The sequence below is a fragment of the Balaenoptera physalus genome (assembly GCF_965194825.1).
Source record: "Balaenoptera physalus genome assembly, chromosome: 8".
NCBI lineage: Eukaryota > Metazoa > Chordata > Mammalia > Artiodactyla > Balaenopteridae > Balaenoptera > Balaenoptera physalus.
The window spans coordinates 75,537,741-75,563,831 of NC_138887.1; the positions used below are offsets into that span (position 1 = coordinate 75,537,741).

At 40.9% G+C, this 26,091-nt stretch overlaps 1 protein-coding gene across 5 annotated transcripts in view; it reads right to left on the bottom strand.

The window, feature by feature from the left end:
- JAZF1 (JAZF zinc finger 1) overlaps window positions 1-26,091 on the bottom strand; it is a 344,518-nt gene that overhangs the window by 237,191 nt on the left and 81,236 nt on the right. The window contains exon 1 of one of the 5 annotated variants that reach the window (XM_082472114.1): window positions 816-2,957. The exons of the other annotated variants lie outside the window; for them this stretch is intronic. The gene's annotated coding sequence lies outside the window, so the exon portion shown is untranslated. Of the gene's footprint in view, window positions 1-815; window positions 2,958-26,091 lie in introns of those variants that run through there. 5 annotated transcript variants of the gene reach the window in all.

The following is a 26,091-nucleotide window of genomic DNA, read 5'->3' on the forward strand; positions in this document are numbered from 1 at the left end:
TTTTTTTTTTTTTTATCTTGATGACACAGCAGAACCTGAAGAAAGGAAGTTTAAGGAAAGAATCCTAAATTTTTGAACAGTGACTCCAGACACTGTACTCCTACTAATTTTTCTGTACCACTAGACAAGGATAAAAATTTTTTTGGAAAGTGTAAAATAAAGTACTAGACGAAAAGAGAACTTGTCTCAGGAGATCAGCTGAGGAATGGTGGGAAGTCTTGCCCTCCATCCTACTCTGCACATAGATATTCAAGCCAGTGGAATTATTGACGAATTGTAGGAACAAAAAGCCATCGATAGATCTGCCTCTAGAACTAGGACAACAGACCTTTAGAACTGCTAGGGACCCGAGATATCATGTTGTTCCACTTCCTTTCTTTACAGTTAAGAAATCTAAGATGCAGATAATTGAAAAGACCTAACTGGGGCTGAATCCCATCAGAGCACACACGGTCACACCCAGCAGCCTCCTGCTTCCAATCTTATCATGTCTCAACTCACCGCTCAAAATACAACTTCATCCCCATTCCTCTGTGACTCTGGTATACAGCAATGAGAAATACTGAAAACTACTGAAAAACTAAGGAGAACAAAATAAAATATTGATATTATCATTATGAGAAATCATGGAAGTAGCAAGTCTCAAAAAAAAAAAACTTGACAGTTTATCCCTGGGTTAGCAAATATTAAAATAATACCAACAACAGTTTAGTTCACAAGCAAATCAACAAAGGCTTGTTGGTGGACTGAGTAAGCACTCAAGAATTTGGCTCCTCTCTCAAATGTTTAATTAAGAAATATTTAATTATACTCACTATGCAGCCGGCTCTGTTTTAAATGCTTTCTTTGCTCCTTATAACCTCATCACGATACCCAGCATGCTGTTAACAACCTTTATTGACTACGTCAGTTTACAAACCACAGTGAGCACCATGGATCAGACAAGTGATCTATTAATGAGGGGGGGTTATCAAGGTTCCTTAGAAGAAACTGAGTAAGTTGGTAAATCTGGGGGAAGGGCAAGAAAACCCAGTGGAAAACAGCACAGGGAGAAGCGGCTGGCAGAGCTAGAGCATGCTTTGCATTCTTTTGCCCTCAGGGCAGCAGAGAACACAGTTGGAATGTGACCAAGTCATGTTAAGGTTTTGGGGACTGACTAAGCTGCGTGTTCCCACTCCTCAGTAGGCCTGGAACAGAGCGCTCCCCCCTTATGATAATAACATTATGATGAGAGAAAACACATGCAGACAAATGGCACCTTGGAAGACAGAGCAAGCCTGTTCAGCTCCAACTTGGAGAAAGGTCTTGAGAGGAGTGTGGGAGGGGTCTGTATCCACAGAGGATGAGCATGGGGGGAAGAGTCAAGAGCCTCCAGGTATCAGTTCGCAAGGTTTGGTCATAATCAGTGCCAATAAGGCAAGTAACTGCCACATCCACTAGCTTGTTCTACCCATTCCCTCTGGCTTAGAGTGGTTGGTCTCAGGGACTTAAAAGGGACCTGGGTCTGACAGAAGGCAGCATCCACGCTCCCGGGTGAACGAGCCGGGCCTGGAGCACTTGCAGCAGCCTCTGCTTCTACCCCTGGGCCTTGGCCCGGAGCCTGATACTACCTACAGAGGGATGTGGGACAAGAGCTGAGGCAACAATGACAAGCAGAAACTTAGTGAAATGTAAAGGCCAACAAGTGTGAGGTGCTCAAAACCTCATGAAGAATGACTCGATATGCCTTTATTTTTTGTGTTTCTATCTTCCCAAATAGGAAAAAAAAAACTTAACACAGACTGAACTTCTATTTTTATATATTCACATATTATGACATTCTCTAACAAAACTCTGTACTCTTATACTCTCTTGATAAGATCAATAAAGTAAAGCTCGATTAATCTACACATCTGACTGATGATAGTTTAATAAGTGTTTATTGAAGAAATCAATGACAAGGTAATATTAAGGGGCTAGATAAATTGATCTCAAAAGTTACTTTCAACCTAAAAACGGTATGTTTTGGGATAGCAAATGTGCTTATTATTGAAAAGTCCCTATGCTAGTTTAGAATAGAGTATGTTTGATCATTATGAGAAAGTATAAAACTTTCCTTAGACAGGTGTCCTCTGACAAAAGGAAGTGAGAGATTTGATGGGATTTTTCAGAAAAAAATCGTGCCAGAGGATCACTTCCTTGGAGACCAAGGGCATGTGTCTCCCCGTGGGAGGGAGACAGATGTCACGCTCCTCTGCAGTCCCCAACTGCACCGGCCAGCCTCCCGCATGGAAACCGTCTTCTTGGCTTCATTTGTCTTAGCCCATTCAGGCTGCTCCAACAAAACACCACAAACTGGGTGACTTGACTTATGAACAACAGAAATTTGTTTCTCATCATTCTTCAAGCTGGGAAGTCTAAGATCAAAGTGTCAGCACATTTGGTGTCTGGTGAGAACCCACTTCCTGGTTCACAGATGGCCCTCACATGTGGAAGGGGCAAGGGAGGTCTGTGGGCCCCCTTTTATAAGGGCACTAATCTTACTCATGAGGGCTCCAACCTGGTGACCTAATCACCTCCTAAATAATACCATCCTCTTGGGGGTTAAGATTTCAACATATGAATTTGGGGGACATAAGCATTCAGGCCATAGCATCACTGCTCTCCCACTTCTGGCCGTTCCTTTTGCTCTTATGCAGGCTCCCTTTGTCTAACTTTGGAGTGTCCTTGTCCTAGAACATCTTCCTGTGTGCTCTTCTCACTCCACATGTTCCTTCCTCCCCCATGGCCTTAGTTAATATCTGTACAGTAATGGCTCTCAAATCTCCTTCTCTGGCTTCACCTGCCCATCAGATGTGTACACTTGGTGACTCCCCAGGTTCCAGCATGTTCAAGATCAGAAGCATCACTTGCTCCTTCCTCTGCACCTGGTCACCGTCCTCTGATCGTCTCCTGGGTGAAAGGCACCTCTGTTCACCCAGCCGCCCATCAAGACCCCTCCCTGAGGCCTTACCCCTCACCTCTCCCAAATCACAGGGGATCCCCAGCATCCATTCTGGCTCCCAGACATGGCAACTATGCCTGGAACTTTGGCTCCGGTGCCCCCAAATCTACTCCCTGCTCCACAAGGCAGCCAGGGCCAGCTTCTTAAACGCTAACGTGATCACCTCATCCCAGCTCAAAACCCTCCAATGCCTTCCATGGCCCTGAAGAAAATCAAAACTCCTTAAACTCTGTTCAAAGGCCCCCCCAGTCCTGACCATTGCCCAGGGCTCCAGACTCTCCCGACTTAAATACTTTTCTCCCCTACTTTGCATCTGCTGCACTCCCAGGTTAAAATGCTTTCCCTTACCCGTTTGTCTCACCCTACCCACAACGATCCCTTCCACCTGAGGCCATTCCCTCCTTCAGCTTTTCAGCTTCTGGGGAGTTTTGCCTGAACCCTTAAATCTAGATCTGGTAACCTGTCCAGGTGCTCCCTTTGGGTCTCTTCATGCCCCTCAGGTTAACCCTTAGGTCTAGTCTACAATTTCCTGTTTACTTTCTAGTACCTCCCCCCATTTGTTTGTAAATTGTTGAAGGCTATAAATTCTTAAAGGCTGTTTTGTTCAAATTGTGCCCCTAGAACCTAGCACAAGGCATATCACATGATAGGTGCCCAATAAGTGTTTACTGATGAATTAATGAATAATTATTACTACTTCACTCATGAGTACTCGAGCTCTGAGTTGTTAATACAAAGTGGGAACACCATGGGTTTTAGAATAAGACAGGCCTGGGTTCCCATCCAGTTCCACAGATCACAAGCTCTGTGATCTTAGAACATGTAAGGAAGCCTTCTAAAGCTCAGTATCCAAACCTGCGGGGGCAGAATAAACCAACTTCACAGACTTGTTGCGAGGATTAAAATACATAGGATATAAAGTACCAATGTACCTTGTATTATTTTCAAAATTCAGTGCTACAAAGTTGTTTATTGCAATACTAATTAACGCTATTGCTACCTTAAACTTTAGGCCATCTGGGACGTTTCTGAAGTTCTTTATGTGGGCAGTTATTCAAAGAAATAAGCCTTGCTCACTGGCCCAGCACCTTCATTCAGGGCCCTGCATTATTACTCAAGCAAATTGGTCAGTCCAATGCCTGTCAACCTAAGAATTATAGGTACTGCTTCTACAATTTACATTTTATGGTAACAAGTGTAACAGTATAAAGAAAATAGTTTGTTCTTTCCCAGGATGGTTGAAGGAGGGCAGAGAACAATTGTGAGTGTATTTTGATAAACATTTCAGTACAAAGAGTACCGAAATATACGCCAGTCTTGTAACCATCATACTGCAACCCTTCCTGCCTGCTGAAGATTCTGGAAGAGCTCCCCTACTTTTTTTTTCCTTTTAATGGTTTGTTACTGCTGCCTTTAAGGGAATATCCTATTTTTCAATGCAAGTAAAGTAGGGAGAGATGGCTGGAGAAAGGGAGGGAGCGAAGGAGGATGAGGAGATGGGAGAAAAGGAGGAAGAAAACTTAAAACTTGCCCACCATTGTGGATCTAACAGAATCTTGCTTTACTGATTTTACGGCACAACTAAGCCTCCCCATCCCTTCAAAAGGCAAAAACTGTAAAAAACAAAAACAAAACAAAAAAAACTCCAAAAACACAAACACAAAAACCCTTTTGGTCAGACTAACTAGTGGCTTTGGAACCAATTACAAAGCACTGTGAGATGACTTTTTAAATTCAAACTCTTAAGCTATCCAACAAGTCAAGTAAATTGTGGCAGCTTCAATACCCACTTCAAAGGTCTGGGTTCTGACCACAGCCTCCCATCCAACCCCCCACAAATTCCAACAGAGTTAATCCTGGCTTCCTGGCCTTTGCGCTCACAAACTAGAAGTACTGCAGACCAAAAACCGTAAGAGTTCCTTTAGTCCTTTCCAGACATGACATAAGAAATCCCCAAATCCTGAGGGTGACCCCATCTCCCCACTCCCACGATGTTGCGTAAGCATCATCCTGCAAGGTTCATGCCTCACGAGGTGGAAAAGAGCTGGTCTCTCACTTCAGAACAAGAGAAAATCTATGATCTAATTCAGAAAGGATGTTTGTCCTCTTACCCACGGGGGCCCACTTCATATTATACTTTCCAAGCCTTGCATATTTCAAGCTTTGTCCTAGAATTCTTATGGATTTTGACCTAAAACATGAATTGATGTGGCTAACTGGCATAAAATCCCAAAGACATTAATACTGAATGATTTTTAAAACGTCTTCTGATATGTATCATAACCACATTTAAAATGTTCCCTTCTGGTTTAAAATAAATGATCCAACACTTAAGTATAGATTATTTCCTAAGGAAAAAAAACTGCACAAAATGAGCAATAAGAAACCCTCTTTATTATTTAAATATGTTCTCTTTAAAGTATATACGACAAATTTTTTAGAAGCCGCTTAGGCCTTCATAAAACTACAAATAGGTAAATGGAACACTTAAATCTATACCTTTAAATATCTTCATCCCCCAAGACTAAGACCTCATATTCACAGTACCATCCCGAGTGACTTTTTATGGCCAAGTTATAAACCCCTCCAAATACAGGGTTTACAATGGAAGTGTTGACATCGTGTTAACTGTTGCTCTGCAAACGGGGCCCAGGAATCAAGGCACACTACATTTATGAGGCAGGTAAAAGTCTGTACCCATTCATCACAGAGCCATAGTGACAGACCCTAAGTTTGAGGTCCAGCCTCATGGGTCCAGCCAAATTAATGTACCCCATTTCTCACATCATTGAGACCAAGAAAAAAATTTGCAGGCATTTTAATAATTGTAAGGCTTTGACATTTTTTCAGAAATCAGGGAAACAGCCTTGCTAAAGCATTTCATTTATTTACACCTGCTATGGCCCATTTTTGCACATCTGCAAGCTACTAGAGAAAATTTTTCTTTCCCATAGATAATTCATGAGAATGACATGCATTTGCACAAACACAACCTTTAATGGAGGTCCATTACAATCATGAATTCCATGTAGCCACTCACCTAACCTACACTGAGGCCACACCAAATTGTGATTAATTACCAAAGGAATATTCCACTCCTAAATTATAATTCAACATTCCTATATAAAACAATCTAAAATGTCAGCACTCTGCTTTTATGACATCATGCCATCCCAATAATACTGTTTTACAAGTAAATTCCTATTATATATTAATGAGGGCTGTTGGTGGCTAAACATCTTGCCTCCCTAGTAATGACTTGGTTGAAGGCAATTAGGGAAGCCAGGTGCAGCTGAGTTGGGTACTCATAAAAGTTTTTAAATTTTACTATTTCCGTTTGATTTTGAGGGAGTGCATTCCAACCTTTCCAAATTAAAGAGGAAGCTATGTCCATATTTTCAGTTGTTGTGTGTTCTGACCATTACTGATAACCCCCTTTAATATTTGTTAGCTCCTTAGAAGCCAATGATCTGAGAAGTTCAAGTTTCACCCTGAACATCAATATTTCACAGCCTGTCAGTGGCTACACACACACACACACACACACACACACACACACACAGCCCCCAGGGTAACAGAGCAGCACCTTCACTTAAGACTTTCTGGGGCAGCACTGAGTAGTAAAATTGATGCATGAAAGAAAGAACTTTACTCACTTTGTTAATATGTTTTTGTTGTAATTAGCTTGGGTCAGTGGAGGAGACATCAAATTAAAGTTTTATGTCATAATAGGAGCAATGATTTTCCCATTACAAGAAAATCAATTTCCTTCTACAAACTACAAACACTACATAAAAGAATTAATAAGTGTAAAGACTTAACACATCTGAAGCAAGAGAAAAGGTCACCTCTGATGACGACAAATATCCTCAAAAGTAGAATTTGTAAGAGTTAACAACTTATTCACAGTAGTATTAGAAGGGCAATGTACTCTGGGAAACTTTCCTACAAGAATGATGTGCAGAAAACACAGATTCCTTTATTTAACCTATTTTGTTTTTCTTCTCTTTATAACTCACACTAGTCAGTTTGATTTAATTCATTTTTTAAAAATAGTTGAATGTTATAAACAATCAGTTTTATGATATCAAATGACTGATTTAAAGAGTTTTGTGTTTTGTTTTGTTTTTCAACAAGTTATATGGATATTCTATATATTAGCGATCAAATAGACAAAAGTATGTACCAACTGCTAATCCAAGGACCAATATCATTTCGAAAAGCTACCTAAATCCTGTTACTGACAGTGAGTCAGGATCTCATTTTGACTTCAAGACCACACTAGCCAGAACCATCCTAGGAAGTAAACCTGGAGGGGTGACTTGGTCCAAAGCCCCTTTTCAAAGTAAAAAATCATATGCCATTTAATTTCAGAGGGTAAAATGAATATGATCACATCTGAACGAGAATAGTTTTCAAAGTGATCCCTAATTTTTTTTCTTGGCTGTTTGGGGATTTTCCCTTTCGTTTGCTTTTATTTCTTTAAGGAAAACCTATATCTACCAGAACAGTACTACTTCAGAAAATAACATGGTTCAGAAATGCACCATTAGTTTGCATGAAAAACTCATCTCCCCATTTTCTGAGGAAAAAGTCACAAAAAATGAAGACCCTCCGCATACAGTTAACCATCACTTGCTTCTTAGAGAAAATTTTATTGAGGACTTGTCTACTTAGAACATTAAGCTTCAGAACGTAACCACTGTACATATGGTTTTTCAAACTTACCGAGAGAAAAGGCCATGTGTTTATATGAAATGAGGAGTATGAAAATCTAATCTTGTCTTTGTCATGTTTCCTTTTCTTTTCCTTGGCAAGTGACTGTTCTCCTATGAAGAACTTTTTAAAAATGCCAGTTTTAAAAGGGAAAAAATGATCACCATCAGTATACTCATATATTCTTTCTCCTCCCCGATTTGTTCCTAATGGAAATGAAGGAGGTAAGGAGAGGGGTTTGACAAAGGGTCTTTATTTCTTCCCAAGCAATTACCCAGACAATCCCATTTCCCAGTGGATATCTCCCTGCCAACTTCTGAACTACATCCAGAGCCCCTCATGCAGATTAGAGGCCCAATGTTGACAGATAGAGACTTGAAAACTGGGGAGGGGAGGTCTGAAGACAGGCTCCTTCATAGAGCTTAAGGGCTATGTGGGTTAACATCCACTTGGCTACAACTTGCTGGGAAAGGGCCAGTAAAACAGGAGCATGGCAGCTAAGAGCACCTCCGCCTGAAATGGTGCTCCAAAAATTTCATCACCTTTTACAGTCTAATTCTTCATTTTTCTACAAATCTCTCTTCCATATTGCTAAATCTTTTTGTTGTTGTTGACTTGGAGACATTTTCTTTTTAGGAGCTAGTTTCCCAACAGGCTTCCAGTGTCTTACAAAGAAATTCAGCAATTCATTATAAATGCTGCTGGTGGCTCGCTTCTTGCCATCAAGGTACAACTAGGTTGCAGGTATTTAGACCTGGAGGCTCCATGGTGGAACACGTTTTTCAATTTCCTAATTACACAAGAAAACCTCAGTAAGTTCCCATTTTATAGGAGTGCTGCCTACCGTGAAGATCAAAGTCAGAGGAGAGTGTGATGAAGTCTGGCCAGATTTGTTCAGTGTCTCCTCTTCCTTCTGCTTCCAAACCCTGCCCTACCATTCCCCAAAAGGAAGGGGGACTGTCTCCATTTCTGGGGAGCGGTCCTCTGATCCTCCTCTGCTGGAATACTGTTATTTTCACCTGCCAAACCATCATTATTCCACTAAATCACTATTTGCATTTTGTTGCCTCATGCATTTCTTTTTTTAGTGGAGATGGGTGTTTATGTGAGTTTATATAATCCTTCTAAGGATAAATTCATTCTTAAACTACTAAAGGACTTGATTTCCATGTTAATTCCTTTTTCCTAGGTCATTTTAAATTATCATCTCTGAGGTAGGAAACTGGTCAAATTATTAGCACTGCATATACTCATCATATTGTCAACCACCATTGATTTTCAACAAGAAGGAAAATGCTCTCCATGCCATAGTCCCCATTTGCATACTCCCTGTCATCAGATTACATTCCAGTGAGCAACAGAGGGGAAAAAATACGGAGACTAAAGCAGTAATAGTATTGGATATCTAGGAAAACAAAATAAATTTAAGCAGTTACAACCTCTTCCTTACATACCTACTAATGACAGTTTGTCAAAACTATGCTTCTATAACTAAAAAAAAATGAAGAACAGGTAAGAGAAACAAGAAATTCAATGGTGGAATTATACTATTCAGACTGAAAATGTCATGTTAAATTTGGGTTCCCAAGAATATAACCCTAAGCACCCCCAAATCCATCACGGTGCCAATGTCCATCAAGAATAGGGCTCCAGAGTCAGCCAGGGCTCTGACCCCAACATCCACTGTGGATACTGGGCTATTACTTAACCCCTCTAAACCAAAGTTTCCTCAACTGTCAGTTTAATGATTGAACCTTCCTCATCGGGCCATAGTGAGGATTAAATCAGACCTTGCCTATGTAGCGTTTACAGTGCCTGGCACTTATGAACTCAATGCATGTTAACCGTCATCATCATCTTCATCATGACGAACAACACACCTCTCTGCTGATCAAAGATGCAGATGTCCAGTAAGAATGCAATTTGAATATCGGGTTTCTTCCAATTTCTTCTACAACTGTGTTTAACTTGCCCATTCTTTATATCTTATTTGTTAGAACTTTAAACATTACCAAACCAAGGCATAAGAATCTACAGTTAACGCTTAATATAAATTTTAGGCCAATATATGTGCCAATGGGAGAGATTATTTTAGGGATACAATACTAAAACATTTTCTATTCCATCTAGACAAAGAGTTAATAGCTAACTCAGTCTATATTTGAATCCTCTCATCTAAGCATCTCAGTACCCTCTGAAACAGGTATTATTACTCCCATTTCATAGAGAAGAATGAGACAACCTACAAGGCCACAAGGCTAATAATTGAAGGAGCCCAGAATGAAGGTAAGTTATCTGACTTTTAACCATGCCTCTTCATCCCCTTGTCTTCCTCTTTTCCTATTCAAATCATCCATTTTTTCCTATCCCATGGATTTTTTTGTTTTAGATATTTTATTTAAAAATCAATTAGAATTATCATTTTTCTAATTCTATCAGATGAAATAGCATTATTATTTTTATATACTTTTGAGAGCTGTACTTTATCACCCTGAACTTCAATTTTTCAATGTCTCAAATAGGAGTCCACATTTTCTTGAATATTTAATGTTTCCCTCTAATGGTCATATTATTTTTCACAATTATTAAAAACTGCAGTTGTTAAACTAGGTATATATGAGGCATTTTCCCTTACTCCCAATATGCTACCATAACAATTTTCACCACTAAGAACATTCTTAAAATAGTTTAGATGTTTAAATTTAGGTATTATTCCCATTAAATCCACTTTTAGACAAAGAGAAAAAGGTTTTAATTTCTTATATGCTCTTAAAGTCAACTTAATATTAACTTGAAAAAAATGAATCCTGAATGAAGATCTCTCTGTAAATTTAAATACATAATAAGATCAAAGGGGAATTCATTTAATATAAAATTTGTTCATTACTTTTAGGTTTTAAAATTCAGAAATATACTTCAACAGCCATATCTCCATCAGAATAGTCAGTGTGTGTGTGGCTCAACCAAGAAAATATTCTTTTACTTTAAATTACATATAAGGGTCCTTAAATCCCACTTGATGGAAATCAAAGGACTCAGCTTTTATCTTAGCATGCCCATAGGTCAAAACCTTGTAAAATCAATTTAGCAGTAACACTTCATACAGTTCAAGTGTTCTTACTGTGAGAAAAAATTTTGTGCTGGAATGGCTTAATTACACAAGCATACATAGCAACATTCAACCTCCGGTTAAAAGAGGTTAAGATTTTGGGAACCTCTTCGATATTTTGTCCTCTCCTTGGGGGCATATTTGGAGTGTTATATATGACCCCATGTATATAAATAAACATTGTGTTCACATATATATAAAGGGCACCCACAGGATAGGAGTTAATATTTAAACTATCAACTTTAATTAGTTTCAAACTACTTTTTAAAATCTGGCAGCAATAATCTAATTTTAACATCCCATTTTAGGGAAAAGAAAGCAGAGAGTCACATCAACCATTGCCAAAGTAGAAAAAGAAGGCAATAAAGAGATCTCATTTTCAGAAATGACACCTCCTTAATTTTGGCTTTCACTTAGTTAAAATACAGAGCTGGACTCATCTTTGCTCTTATACCATGTGTTCAGAAAGTGCTAAAAAAATTATAAGTGGGGGTACTGTTTAAACTACTTCATAGATCTGCTTCTAGAAATTTCTATCTAGAAATTTCCATCCATAGGCAAATAATCAATGTTAGTTCATATCATTTTAATCCCTTTATTAAAACATGTCCCTTGAACATTTTCTACGCAGTGTTCTAGTTCTAGTTACTATATGTATTTGAAGTACATCAAAGGTCACATCTTTTTAAAAACATTCTTCAATTGTGATGTTTCGATATGTGACTTAGCACCCCCATCTTCCACCATTAGTTAGAATCAGTGAATTTGGTGTTGCAAACAAAAAAGTGCTTACTGAATGACTTCGAACTAAATTCTCTGAGAAACCAGAGTCTTGATCTATTACCACTTAGATATCTTCTCAATTTTTAAACATTTCTCCTGGTATGTATGACTGTTTCACAGGGCTAAAATCCATCCAGGTCTACCAGGCCATGAACTCGCTGGGCTGTTTTGCTGGTAAGGTGCCAAGTCAGGAGGACACAGCCCATCACAGAGCCCAGAGCACACCCCAGCTGACAGGTGCTGCTCCCTTCAAGTGCTGTAGCGCCCCCCTGTGGCAATGCCCACAAACAAGCCAAAAACACGGATGCCTTTTAGGATGTGTCACTGACAACAGAGTAAGGGGTGGGTTGACAGCAGAAGCAGAGGAGCAAAGAATGAATTCAGCGCTCAGTAAAACTTGCTCCTTCCCCTTCACTCTCCCACACCTCCACTCACAAATATTTAGCAAGTGCCATGAGCACATGAGAAACATAGAAACACCTGTGAGACAGACCATGGTCTGGCCCTCATGGAACTTATATTCTTGTACAGTGAAAGCAAGAGACAGACAATAACCATGTAAACACAGAAATAAGGTCATGTCGGGTGGGACATGACCCACCCCTTCTCAGAGTTGGGAAGAAGTGTAAATGTCCAAAATGTGGTAGACTATGAAACAGGGTAATACACAAGTATCAGTAATGTAATCCTTTGAAATAGAAGTCAAAGTTCTGTTTGTGGCAACACACATTTGTATTTTTTTTAATCGAGAAGTAATCTAAAAACAAAAAACTGTCTGTCAACCCAATACCCATCCTTTCCTTTTTCCATTAACACATATCCCTAATGTTCACCCCGCATAAAGGCTACATTGGTTGGCCTCAAGTTCCACTCCACAGCTGGCAAGTGGTGGGGCAGAAACTGAAGAACCAGCTCACCCAACATTACAGGTCACGACCTTTCCGGGCCCCATCTCTCAGGGCTGCCTTGCTCTGCAAGTCATCTAAAAGCCAACAGTAAGCAGCTTGAAAGCCCTGAAGAGGCTCAGACTGGCTTGGGCTTCTGTCTTAGAAACATAAGCTAATGTGTCTGTGACCCTACACACATTAGTAAGCTTTGTTTCTAGATTACCATCTGCTGAAAAGCAGCCACCTGTCTTATAGGAATGCCACCAGGGAAGAATGAACCATTAGGCACAGAGCACTTGGAAATTTCTAGAAGAAGGAAATAGGGACAAATAGACCCAAAGCCTGCTCCACCCAAACTTTCTTCATTTTTCTGTTCCTGGTCTTTAACGATGCCCTCTTTTCCTCCACTGCTCTGGGTTTTCCCACCAAAGCACCTTAGTAAGGCAGAAGAGAATAAATACCCAGAAATATATCTGAAGTCCCATCCAGAGAGAAGCCCTGCACAGAAAAACTGGCACCCCAGAGAGGCGCACAGTCCTTATTCTGTGGTTTGGCTAAGCCCTGACATCCACGTGCTCCCAAGAGTTCGGCATCCCCCCCCTTTGAGAAGCTCCCCACAGCATCAAGGCCAAACTACTCTGGCTAACTTTCAAGGCTTCACCAAATTTACCCCATCTATCCTCACAATTCTTCATTTTCGTCCAAGTCCATCTCTTCATGCTCTGTCAAACGCACCAGTCATTTCATGCACTCACTCGTTCTTGTAGACCTCCTAGGCCAGACCACACCTCAAGCCTCTGCTAAGCTTCAGCCTACCTGGCCTCCAGCAAAGCCTCTGCTACCTTCCAACAGGCAATGATGGTCCCCTTCTCTGAACCTTGGATCTTCATAGATACTAAGAGGGTGTCTTAGTTCCCACTGCCATAACAAAATATCATAGACTGGGTGCCCTAAGCAGCAGACATTTATATTCTCACAGTTCTGGAGGCTACAAGTCCCAGATCAAGGTGCCAGCCAGTTCGGATTCTGGTGAGAGCCCTCTGCCTGGCCTGCAGACAGCCACCTTCTCCTGCATCCTCACATGGCAGAGAGAGCTCTGACATCTCTTCCTTCTTTAAGGGCACCAGCCCTAGTGGATTGGGTCCCCACCCTTACGGCCTCATTCAACCTTAACACCTCCTCACAAGCCCTATCTCCAAATACAGTCACATGGGGGGTTAGGGCTTCAACATATGAGTTTGGGGTGGGAGCACAAACATTCAGTCCATAACAGAGGGAGTATGGTGTGAGATGTAAGACACAAAAAGGGAGAGGGGTCAGCAGAACTTGCAGAGACACTGCTTTAGAGAGAGAAGTGAGAAGGCAGGGACTGTGTCTGGTTTTGTTGGAGAAAACAGGAGTAAGGGGAACGACAGAGCCATGAGGTTTTGTGATGAGGAAAAACTTATGTGTACAAGGCAACCCTGTTATGAGCACAATAGTATATAACAAAAGGCCATCCTTGGTGTTACTCTCTGAAGGTCGCTGACACTTGACTGGACCACATAAATTTGAAAATGACCTTTACTACCTTTTCATAAAAACAACGGAAATCCCTCATAGACATGATATTGAAAACCATTAGTAACTGAGCTGAGGAAAAACACCTCTCATCAAATTAAATATTATGTCTTTCAAGGGCATTAATGAAAAGATTTATAGAAGGACTGTATCTTTCACACAGTCATGCATATTGGTTGATGGAGAAATCAGGAAAAAATTCAATTTATAAAAGTGCAGCCCTGTTCTGGACATTTTATTTTCTTACTAGAAGACAGTCAACAAAGGATTTTCAAAACTTTCTTATTGTCAATTAATTAAAAAAGAAAAAAAAAATCCTCAAATCGGGGCTTCCCTGGTGGCGCAGTGGTTAAGAATCTGCCTGCCAATGCAGGGGACACGGGTTTGATCCCTGGCCCAGGAAGATCCCACATGCCGCGGAGCAACTAAGCCCATGCGTCACAACTACTGAGCCCATGTGCCTAGAGCCCGTGCTCCGCAACAAGAGAAGCCACCGCAATGAGAAGCCCGCGCACAGCAACAAAGAGTAGCCCCCGCTCGCTGCAACTAGAGAAAGCCCACACGCAGCAACGAAGACCCAACACAGCCAGAAGAAAAAAAAAATTCTCAAATCACATCTCTCAAATACACTGAGAACATTCCAGCTCTCCTGTTTGGAAACCCAGTGGTGGAAAGCCGACTGCCAACAAAACACTGACTTACACTGCCCTCTGCTGGTTCACTGGCCACATGTCAAGTTCCTTAGTTTACAAAGTTGCCAAAAGTCTAGTATTGTGAACCAGCAAATTCAAGCCTAATTACTAAAAACAGGTTGTGGAAAATATTACTAAGTGGCTTAAATACCATCTGCACCACATCAGGCACACATTCCTAATGGAAAGGGCACATGTGTGGGAAGAGGTGGTGCCAGATCACATTTGCTAACCTAATAGAAAGGGTTTTTAAACTCTCTTTAAAATATGCTTTAAATTCACAATAACGACTTTAAATTGTCCCCTTTCACACCTAACCCTTGCCATGCCAACCAACTTTTCAGAAAACAAACAAATATAGTAAAAAAAAAAAAAAATCTTGGTTCTACTACCGCATTTCAGCCTCTGGTTAAATCAGCTTAGCAATAAAAAACTGCATATTACTGCAGTTAACAAAATTCATTTTCTAAGTACAGACTTTTTTAAAAAATTTAGAAGCTGCTAATTTGCCAGAATGTTGCTGGAAAATATGCCATTTGTTTCAACATGCACACATCAGCTTCCATTAAAATGATTACAGCATCATTTGAAAGTCTAAAAGCATTTATTAGGTGTCTCCAATTCCACAGAGCGTTTTACTAAGCCCTGTAGAAATGAGTTAAGCCAAACCCTCACCTCCGAGCTTGTTTCCTTAAACAGATGAAGTAACACACAACTGACACAATGGAACAAACAGCACAGGTGTATTAACTTAGGTGACTGTACCTGTATTTTGTTCTGGCAAAAAAATGGGAGTGTACTATGAGCTGGATGTTTATAAAGAGCAGAGTGGGAGGAAATCACAGTTGTCTAAAATTCTAATAAGGATGCCTTTGGAAGGAGGTGGGATTCCAGGTAGTTAAATGAAGGGAGGAGGCTTGGGAAGCCCAGAACAAAGGAGGCAGCCACAGGCTGGGAGGTCTCCCTGCACAGATGAGTGGGACGATGACAAGCAAGCAGTAAATCTTCGAAATGCCACGACTCCCAAAGCCCACAGAGCAACCTTCCTTACCGAAGTCCAGGGCACATGTGCTTCTGCACAGGCATGATGGGCTCCGGGCTGCCAGTCTGCCACTGCCTCAGACGCATTCAGAGAGTTCCAGATGCAGGTGCAAAGTCAGCTCCACATCACTGGCCTGCCTTAGTCACTGGCCTGCTTTCCAGGTCATCTTTGAGAGTGTACACCTTCCTTCATGTAGATGGGCAATACCCGAAGTGCTCCCACAGCTCTTTGGTACATTTATTCATTTTAATCAACGAACACCTAACCATAGCCCAAGCCTCATTACAAATATTAACACATTAAATTCTCATAACAAGTCCATAATATAGGCACTATTATTAAATTCCCAATTTAACATATGAGGAAACTGAGGCACACAGAAGTCAACACTTTTCTCAAGTTCACACAACTAGTAAGTGGCAGAGACGGGAATCAAGCCGAGGCATTCTGATTCCGAGTTTATGCTCTTAACTGCTACGCTGTGTCGGAAAACATAACGCATGTTACAATCTCCAAGTAGAAAAAAGAACACTGTATAGTCAGGAGAGGATAAGTTTTGCTGAGGAAACAAACAACCTCCAAATCCACAAGGTTTATTTCTTGCTCACACTACTTGCCCATTGAGAGTTGTCAGTCAGCACGCAACAGGGACAAGGGGGCCCCAGAGAACCTCACATCAGCAATTACATGCTCTTGCCCAGATGTGCCACATCACTCATTTCCTACTTGGAACCACTGGCTGGAATCAATCATAGGGACCAGCCAATCTGATTCACCAATCACATAACTCATCCCCAGCCAAGGGTCTGGGAAGTGTGCCCTTACTCTGTGCCCGGAAGGAGGTAGAAGTGGAAATATTGGGCAAACCACCAGGAAAGACTACCACAAAACAATACAGTGACAACTGCAATAGTAATGTCACACTTTTGGTAAACAAAGATGACATCACTGGCCCACTCACATACGTCATGTTGTTTTTCCACTTGCAGTAATGGATTTGCAGGCATCTAATCAAGCAGCACTGGTTCATTCATGCATTCACTCATCCAAAGCACTTAGTAAGTAGCCGCTTTCAAACTAGTTGGGGAAGCCCGCATTTCCACACGCGCAAAACTTGATAAAAGTGGCAAATGAATATACAAGGATACTAACTGGACACAACTGACGCACTCAGGTGGGAAAAAAATCAGCAATCTGAGAAGTGATATGCATTTTGAAGGAAATAAATCTTTATGTGGCTTTATGATGGAAGCCCAGAAACACAGACAAACAGACTGAGCAGCTGGAGGGAGGCCGGTTGCCTGGAGCAGAGGATGTGTTCTGGACAGAGCGCCGCTCAGAAATGGTGCTCTGTAGCTGGGGAAGCAAGAAGCCGACCCGTGAGAGCTCCTTGGTTTTCAGTAGAGTGACATCAGTGAGACGTGAACACGTGCTGCCTGAAAATGAAACTTTCGCAAGATAATTTTGTCAATTCCCAAAAATAGGTTGGGCACTTCAATGGGAAATAAAATCACATTGTCTTAGAATGATAATTTTTTTCCTCTACTTACTTCTGAAAGGTAAATGTGAAATTTGAATTAACTAGAAAACATACTGGGAAAGCACACACACTGGACAGTTCAGATTTGGGGAAATGTTTATATCTGAGCAGTACTCAAAAACAGGTTTCTGGACATTTAAGTCCCTAAGCTATTTTATAAATTGAAAAAATTTTAGAACTAAGAAAATATAAACCAAAATTCTAGTCCAGGCACTGCATTTTATAGGAAGAATTTGAAACACAAAGAGGCTCAAGGCCACACAACTCATTTGGATCCACGAGGGGATGTGCACACTGCTTCCCCACCCAGTGATCAGCTCTGTCCTGCTTCCACAATTACACAACTACTCCTAAAGAAAAATATGTGTAGTGCCAAATGGTGGCAGTAGTGTAAACGTTAATAACCATATGACCCAGCTGAATTCAAAAGTGTTGACAAACCTAGATTTTACATATGAGTGGGGATGGTGACTGAAAACACAAGTTTTCTATTGTGTCATTGAACAAGGGCAAGGCAGTGTTTTTCAAATTCTGGGTCAATCCAGTTAGCGGATCACACCAGGATTCTTTTTTTCTTTTTCAATGAAGCAAAATACATATCTAACTTGGGCTGTATTTTCATTCGCCCAATATAAAGACAGATTAATTTTTCTTGTTCTTGCCTTTGCCCAAGATGCATAGGCCATGAACAACTTTTTTTTTTTTTTTTTTTTTTACTGTTTAAGTAAAACCTGGTTTTAAGGGTAAACGAGTTGTGAAAGGAGTCGGTTCATAGAGGCCGGTAAGAAGTACACGTGGTGTTGCCCCTGCTGACTTCCCTCGTTGGTGACCACCCTCCCACACCCCACTCCGAGGCTGGAGAGAGAGGCAGGGACAGAGCAATAGGGCTCTGATGTTCTGAGTTTGGAATCCCATCCTGGAGGAGATGGGAGACCAGTGGCTCAATGGGATACCACCTGGAATGGGCCTGGGATGACGCTTTTGAGAGAAGACCAAGGTCAAGGCAAGCCAGTGAGTCATAGCTCACCCCACAGAAGGTCCCAAGGCAGGGAGGAAACATGGGGGGAGGATGGAGATGAGAACCAAAGAGGAACAGCTGGTTCCAAGCTCTAGTCGGGAGTTACGGTGGGGATGGAAGATCTTAAAAAAAAACAAAACAAAAAAACAAAAACCATGACATGATACCAGCAAAGGGGAAGGAATGGTGACCTATGTAAACAAGAAGCTGCCCTAAAGGAGCAAAATTCAGGGGTACACACACAGACACTTCTATCCCTATATATACTTCTTCTCCAAGTGGGTACCAGGTCCCCTACCTGAAACATTTCCTCTGTAGTATGGGACACTCCACCCTTTAGATTCTGAATAGAGGAAGGCAGGCAAGGTTCCTTAGAGGAGTATTTAAGAATCTCCAGGAAAGGTGGGCCAGTAGTTCTATTTATTTATTTTTTGAATTTTTGAATTTTATTTTATTTTTTTATAGAGCAGGTTCTTATTAGTTATCTATTTTATACATATTAGTGTATACATGTCAATCCCAATCTCCCAATTCATCCCACCACCACTCCTCCAACCCCCCACCGCCTTCCCCCTTTGGTGTCCGTACGTTTATTCTCTACATCTGTGTCTCAATTTCTGCCCTGCAAACCAGTTCATCTGTACCATTTTTCTAGGTTCCACATATATGCGTTAATATACAATATGTGTTTTGCTCTTTCTGACTTACTTCACTCTGTATGACAGTCTCTAGATTCATCCATGTCTCTACAAATGACCCAATTTAGTTCCTTTTTATGGCTGAGGAATAGTCCATTGTGTATATATATATGTATATATATATATGTGTGTGTGTGTGTATATATATATATATATATATATATATATATATATATATATATATACACACACACACACACATATATATATATACCACTTTTTCTTTATCCATTCGTCTGTTGATGGGCATCTAGGTTGCTTCCATGACCTGGCCATTGTAAACAGTGCTGCAAGGATCACTGGGGTGCATGTGCCTTTTTGAATTATGGTTTTCCTGGGTATATGCCCAGTAGTGGGATTGCTGGGTCATATGGTAATTCTATTTTTAGTTTTTTAAGGAACCTCCATACTGTTCTCCATAGTGGATGGATCAATTTACATTCCCACCAACAGTGCAAGAGGGTTCCCTTTTCTCCACACCCTCTCCAGCATTTGTTGTTTGTAGATTTTCTGATGATGCCCATTCTAACTGGTGTGAGGTGATGCCTCATTGTAGTTTTGATTCGCATTTCTCTAATAATTAGTGCTGTTGAGCAGCTTTTCATGTGCTTCTTGGCCATCTGTATGTTCTCTTTGGAGAAATGTCTACTTAGGTCTTCTGCCCATTTTTGGATTGGGTTGTTTGTTTTTTTAATATTGAGCTGCATGAGCTGTTTATATATTTTGGAGATTAATCCTTTGTCCGCTGATTTGTTTGCAAATATTTTCTGCCATTCTGAGGGTTGTCTTTTTGTCTTGTTTGTAGTTTCCTTTGCTTTGCAAAAGCTTTTAAGTTTCATTAGGTCCCATTTGGTTATTTTTGTTTTTATTTCCATTACTCTAGGAGGTGGATCAAAAAAGATCTTGCTGGGATTTATGTCAAAGAGTGTTCTTCCTATGTTTTCCTCTAAGAGTTTTATAGTGTCTGGTCTTACATTTAGGTCTCTAATCCATTTTGAGTTTATTTTTGTGTATGGTGTTAGGGAGTGTTCTAATTTCATTCTTTTACATGTAGCTGTCCAGTTTTCCCAGCACCACTTATTGAAGAGACTATCTTTTCTCCATTGTATATCCTTGCCTCCTTTGTCATAGATTAGTTGACCATAGGTGCGTGGGTTTATCTCTGGACTTTCTATCTTGTTCCATTGATCTATATTTCTGTTTTTGCGCCAGTACAATATTGTCTTGATTACTGTAGCTTTGTAGTATAGTCTGAAGTCAGGGAGTCTGATTCCTCCAGCTCCAGTTTTTCCCTCAAGACTGCGTTGGTTATTCAGGATCTTTTGTGTCTCCATACAAATTTTAAGATTTTTTGTTCTAGTTCTGTAAAAAATGCCACTGGTAATTTGATAGGGATTGCACTGAATCAGTAGATTGCTTTGGGTAGTACAGTCATTTTCACAATATTGATTCTTCCAATCCAAGAACATGGTATATCTCCTCATTTGTATCATGTTTAATTTCTTTCATCAGTGTCTTATAGTTTTCTGCATACAGGTCTTTTGTCTCCTTAGGTAGGTTTATTCCTAGGTATTTTATTCTTTTTTTTTTTAAATTATTTTTCTCCCTTTTTTTAAAAATTTTTATTTATTTGTTTATTTATTTATGGCTGTGTTGGGTCTTCGTTTCTGTGTGAGGGCTTTCTCTAGTTGTGGCAAGTGGGGGCCACTCTTCATCACAGTGCGCGGGCCTCTCGCTATTGCGGCCTCTCTTGTTGCGGAGCACAGGCTCCAGATGCGCAGGCTCAGTAATTGTGGCTCACGGGCCTAGGTGCTCCATGGCATGTGGGGTCTTCCCAGACCAGGGCTCGAACCCGTGTCCCCTGCATTGGCAGGCAGACTCTCAACCACTGCGCCACCAGGGAAGCCCCCGGTATTTTACTCTTTTTGTTGCAATGGTAAATGGGAGTGTTTCCTTAATTTCTCTTTCAGATTTTTCATCATTAGTGTATAGGAATGCAAGAGATTTCTGTGCATAAATATTGTATCCTGCAACTTCACCAAATTCATTGATTAGCTCTAGTAGTTTTCTGGTGGCATCTTTAGGATTCTCTATGTATAGTATCATGTCATCTGCAAACAGTGACAGCTTTACTTCTTCTTTTCCAATTTGTATTCCTTTTATTTCTTTTTCTTCTATTATTGCCGTGGTTAGGACTTCCAAAACTATGTTGACTAACAGTGGTGAGAGTGGACATCCTTGTCTTGTTCCTGATCTTAGAAGAAATGCTTTCAGTTTTTCACCATTGAGAATGATGTTTGCTGTGGGTTTGTCATATATGGCCTCCATTATGTTGAGGTAGGTTCCCTCTATGCCCACTTTCTGGAGAGTTTTTATCATAAATGGGTGTTGAATTTTGTTGAAAGCTTTTTCTGCATCTATTGAGATGATCATATGGTTTTTATTCTTCAATTTGTTAATATGGTGTATCACATTGATTTGCATATACTGAAAATCCTTGCATCCCTGGGATAAATCCCACTTGATCATAGTGTATGATTCTTTTATAGTGTTGTTGGATTCTGTTTGCTAGTGTTTTGCTGAGGATTTTTGCATCTATATTCATCAGTGATATTGGTCTGTAATTTTCTTTTTTTGTAGTATCTCTGTCTGGTTTTGGCATCAGGGTGATGGTGGCCTCGTAGAATGAGTTTGGGAGTGTTCCTTCCTCTGCAATTTTTTGGAAGAGTTTGAGAAGGATGGGTGTTAGCTCTTCTCTAAATGTTTGATAGAATTCACCTGTGAAGCCATCTGGTCCTAGACTTTTGTTTGCTGGAAGATTTTTAATCACAGTTTCAATTTCATTACTTGTGATTGGTCTGTTCATATTTTCTATTTCTTCCTGGTTCAGTATTGGAAGGCTACACCTCTCTAAGAATTTGTCCATTTCTTCCAGGTTGTCCATTTTATTGGCATAGAGTTGCTTGTAGTAGTCTCTTAGGATACTTTGTATTTCTGTGGTGTCTGTTGTAACTTCTCCTTTTTCATTTCTAATTTTATTGAGTCCTCTCCCTCTTTTTCTTGATGAGTCTGGCTAATGGTTTATCAACTTTGTTTATTTTCTCAAAGAACCAGCTTTTAGTTTTATTGATCTTTGCTATTGTTTTCTTTGTTTCTATTTCATTTATTTCTGCTCTGATCTTTATGATTTCTTCCCTTCTGCTAACTTTGGGTTTTGTTTCTTCTTCTTTCTCTAGTTCCTTTAGGTGTAAGGTTTCATTGTTTATTTGAGATTTTTCTTGTTTCTTGAGGTAGGCTTGTATTGCTATAAACTTCCCTCTTAGAACTGCTTTTGCTGCATCCCATAGGTTTTGGGTCATCGTGTTTTCATTGTCCTTTGTTTCTAGGTATTGTTTGATTTCCTCTTTGATTTCTTCAGTGATCTCTTGGTTATTTAGTAATGTATTGTTTAGCCTCCATGTGTCTGTGTTTTTTACGTTTTTTGCCATGTAATTGATTTCTAATCTCATAGTGCTGTGGTCAGAAAAGATGCTTGGTATGATTTCAATTTTCTTAAATTTACTGAGGCTTGATTTGTGACCCAAGATGTGATCTATCCTGGAGAATGTTCCATGCGCATTTGAGAAGAAAGTGTAATCTGCTGTTTCTGGATGGAATGTCCTATAAATATCAATTAAATCTATCTCATCTATTGTGTCATTTAAAGCTTGTGTTTCCTTATTAATTTTCTGTGTAAGTGTAAGTGAGGTGTTAAAGTCCCCCACTATTATTGTGTTACTGTCGATTTCCTCTTTTATAGCTGTTAGCAGTTGCCTTATGTACTGAGGTGCTCCTATGCTGGGTGCATATATATTTATAATTGTTATATCTTCTTCTTGGATTGATCCCTTGATCATTATGTAGTGTCCTTCCTTGTCTCTTGTAACATTCTTTATTTTAAAGTCTATTTTATCTGATATGAGTATAGCTACTCCAGCTTTCTTTTGATTTCCATTTGCATGGAATATCTTTTTCCATCCCCTCACTTTCAGTCTGTATGTGTCCTTAGGTCTGAAGCGGGTCTCTTGTAGACAGCATATATATGGGTCTTGTTTTTGTATCCATTCAGCAAGCCTGTGTCTTTTGGTTGGAGCATTTAATCCATTCACGTTTAAGGTAATTATTGATATGTATGTTCCTATTATCATTTTCTTAATTGTTTTGGGTTTGTTTTTGTAGGTCATTTTCTTCTCTTGTGTTTCCCACTTAGAGAAGTTCCTTTAGCATTTGTTGTAAAGCTGGTTTGGTGGTGCTGAATTCTCTTAGCTTTTGCTTGTCTGTAAAGCTTTTGATTTCGCCATCGAATCTGAATGAGATCCTTGCCGGGTACAGTAATCTTGGTTGTAGGTTCTTCACTTTCATCACTTTAAATATGTCATGCCACTCCCTTCTGGCTTGCAGAGTTTCTGCTGAGAAATCAGCTGTTAACCTTATGGGAGTGCCCTTGTATGTAATTTGTCGATTTTCCCTTGTTGCTTTCAATAATTTTTCTTTATTTTTAATATTTGCCAATTTGATTACTATGTGTCTCGGCGTGTTTCTCCTTGGGTTTATACTGTATGGGACTCTCTGCGCTTCCTGGACTTGGGTGGCTATTTCCTTTCTCATGTTAGGGAAGTTTTCGACTATAATCTCTTCAAATATTTTCTCAGGTCCTTCCCCTCTCTCTTCTCCTTCTGGGACCCCTATAATGCGAATGTTGTTGCATTTAATGTTGTCCCAGAGGTCTCTTAGGCTGTCTTCATTTCCTTTCATTCTTTTTTCTTTATTCTGTTCCACAGCAGTGAATTCCACCATTCTGTCTTCCAGGTCCCTTATCCATTCTTCTGCCTCAGTTATTCTGCTATTGATTCCTTCTAGTGTAGTCTTCATTTCAGTTATTGTATTGCTCATCTCTGTTTGTTTGTTCTTTAATTCTTCTAGGTCTTTGTTAAACACTTCTTGCATCTTCTCGATCTCTGTCTCCATTCTTTTTCCGAGGTCCTGGATCATCTTCACTATCATTATTCTGAATTCTTTTTCTGGAAGGTTTCCTATCTCCACTTCATTTAGTTGTTTTTCTGGGGTTTTATCCTGTTCCTTCATTTGGTACATAGCCCTCTGCCTTTTCATCTTGTCTATCTTTCTGTGAATGTGGTTTTTGTTCCACAGGCTGCAGGATTGTAGTTCTTCTTGCTTCTGCTGTCTGCCCTCTGGTGGATGAGGCTATTTAAGAGGCTTGTGCAAGTTTCCTGATGGGAGGGACTGGTGGTGGGTAGAGCTGGCTGTTGCTCTGGTGGGCAGAACCCAGTAAAACTTTAATCTGCTTGTCTGCTTATGGGTGGGGCTGGGTTCCCTCCCCGTTGGTTGTTTGGCCTGAGGTGACCCAACACTGGAGCCTACCCAGGCTCTTTGGTGGGGCTGATGGTGGACTCTGGGAGGGCTCACGCCAAGGAGTACCTCCCAGAACTTCTGCTGCCAGTGTCCTTGTCCCCACGGTGAGCCACAGCCACCCCCCGCCTCTGCAGGAGACCCTCCAACACTAGCAGGTAGGTCTGGTTCAGTCTCCCCTGGGGTCACTGCTCCTTCCCCTGGGTCCCGATGCGCACACTACTTTGTGTGTGCCCTGCGAGAGTGGAGTCTCTGTTTCCCCCAGTCCTGTCGAAGTCCTGCAAGCGAATCCCGCTAGCCTTCAAAGTCTGATTCTCTAGGAACTGCTCCTCCCGTTGCCGGACACCCAGGTTGGGAAGCCTGACATGGGGCTCAGAACTTTCACTCCAGTGGGTGGACTTCTGTGGTACAAGTGTTCTCCAGTTTGTGAGTCACCCACTCAGCAGTTATGGGATATGATTTTATTGTGACTGTGCCCTCCTACCGTCTCATTGTGGCTTCTCCTTTGTCTTTGGATGTGGGGTATCTTTTTTGGTGAGTTCCAGTGTCTTCCTGTTGATGATTGTTCAGCAGTTAGTTATGATTCCGGTGCTCTCACAAGACGGAGTGAGAGCACGTCCTTCTACTCCGCCATCTTGAACCAATCTCTGGGCCAGTAGTTTTAAAAAGCATTTTCGATAAATCTGGATTTTTCTGTTTGTTATGATTTGTATAGTATAAATTATAGAAAATAAAGTTCAACAATATCTTATCGGCTGGTGAGAACCTCAGGGTTTCAAAGGGTTGACACATCAATCACTCTACTTTAGTATAAACCAGCTCCATCAGGCTGCCTTCCTCGTAGTGACACTGTCCACATCCCCCCACCACTCCTTCCCATTTCTCAACAGTAGGTATTAGCAATCCCTCCCACTCTCAAAAATCTGACCTCTCCACCTCTCTCCTCATTTTCAGCAGAGGACTGACCTTGCCTCCAAACACCATAAAGAATAAGCCACTAGATGGCAATCCCTTAGCTCGTCGCCCCCACACCTGCAATGCTCCAGCATCTACACCCTGCCTTCCTCCTTCCCTCCCATGAGGTTCTTTAGATTCCCATCCCCTTTCACCTCCTCAGGGGCCTCACTCGCCCATCAGCGTCTTTTCCCATAAGCATTTAAACTGCCTACTTGTCTGTCTTTAAACAAGCAAAGCAAAATCTCCCAATCTCTCTACTTTCCAGCCCTGATTCTGTCTCCACAGCTGTCTCTATAGCTGCCTCCCACCCCTCACCTCCCAGCCCTTCCCAGACCCACAGCACTTTTGACTTCATTCTCCCCAGTCCACAGAACTGGCTCTAGCTGAAGTCACCAAATGGCCTCATGTTTACTAGATCCAGTGGACCCCCCTCAATCTTCCTAAACCTCTTGACAAAGTGCGGTACACGAGAGGCTGTCAACTAAACCCCACTTCCCCTCAGCTCCCCTGTACATACTCTCTGCCGCTTGTCCTCAGTCTCCTTTGGGGTTCTCTTCTTCCCAGTTTTCAAATGTTGGCTTTATTCTCTTCTGGGCCCTCTGCTCTTCTAAGAGTATAGATTCTCCTTTGGGGCAAGTTTCTCTGCTCCTACGGTTTCAATGACCACCTACGTGATGATGCTGCCAAAATCTATACT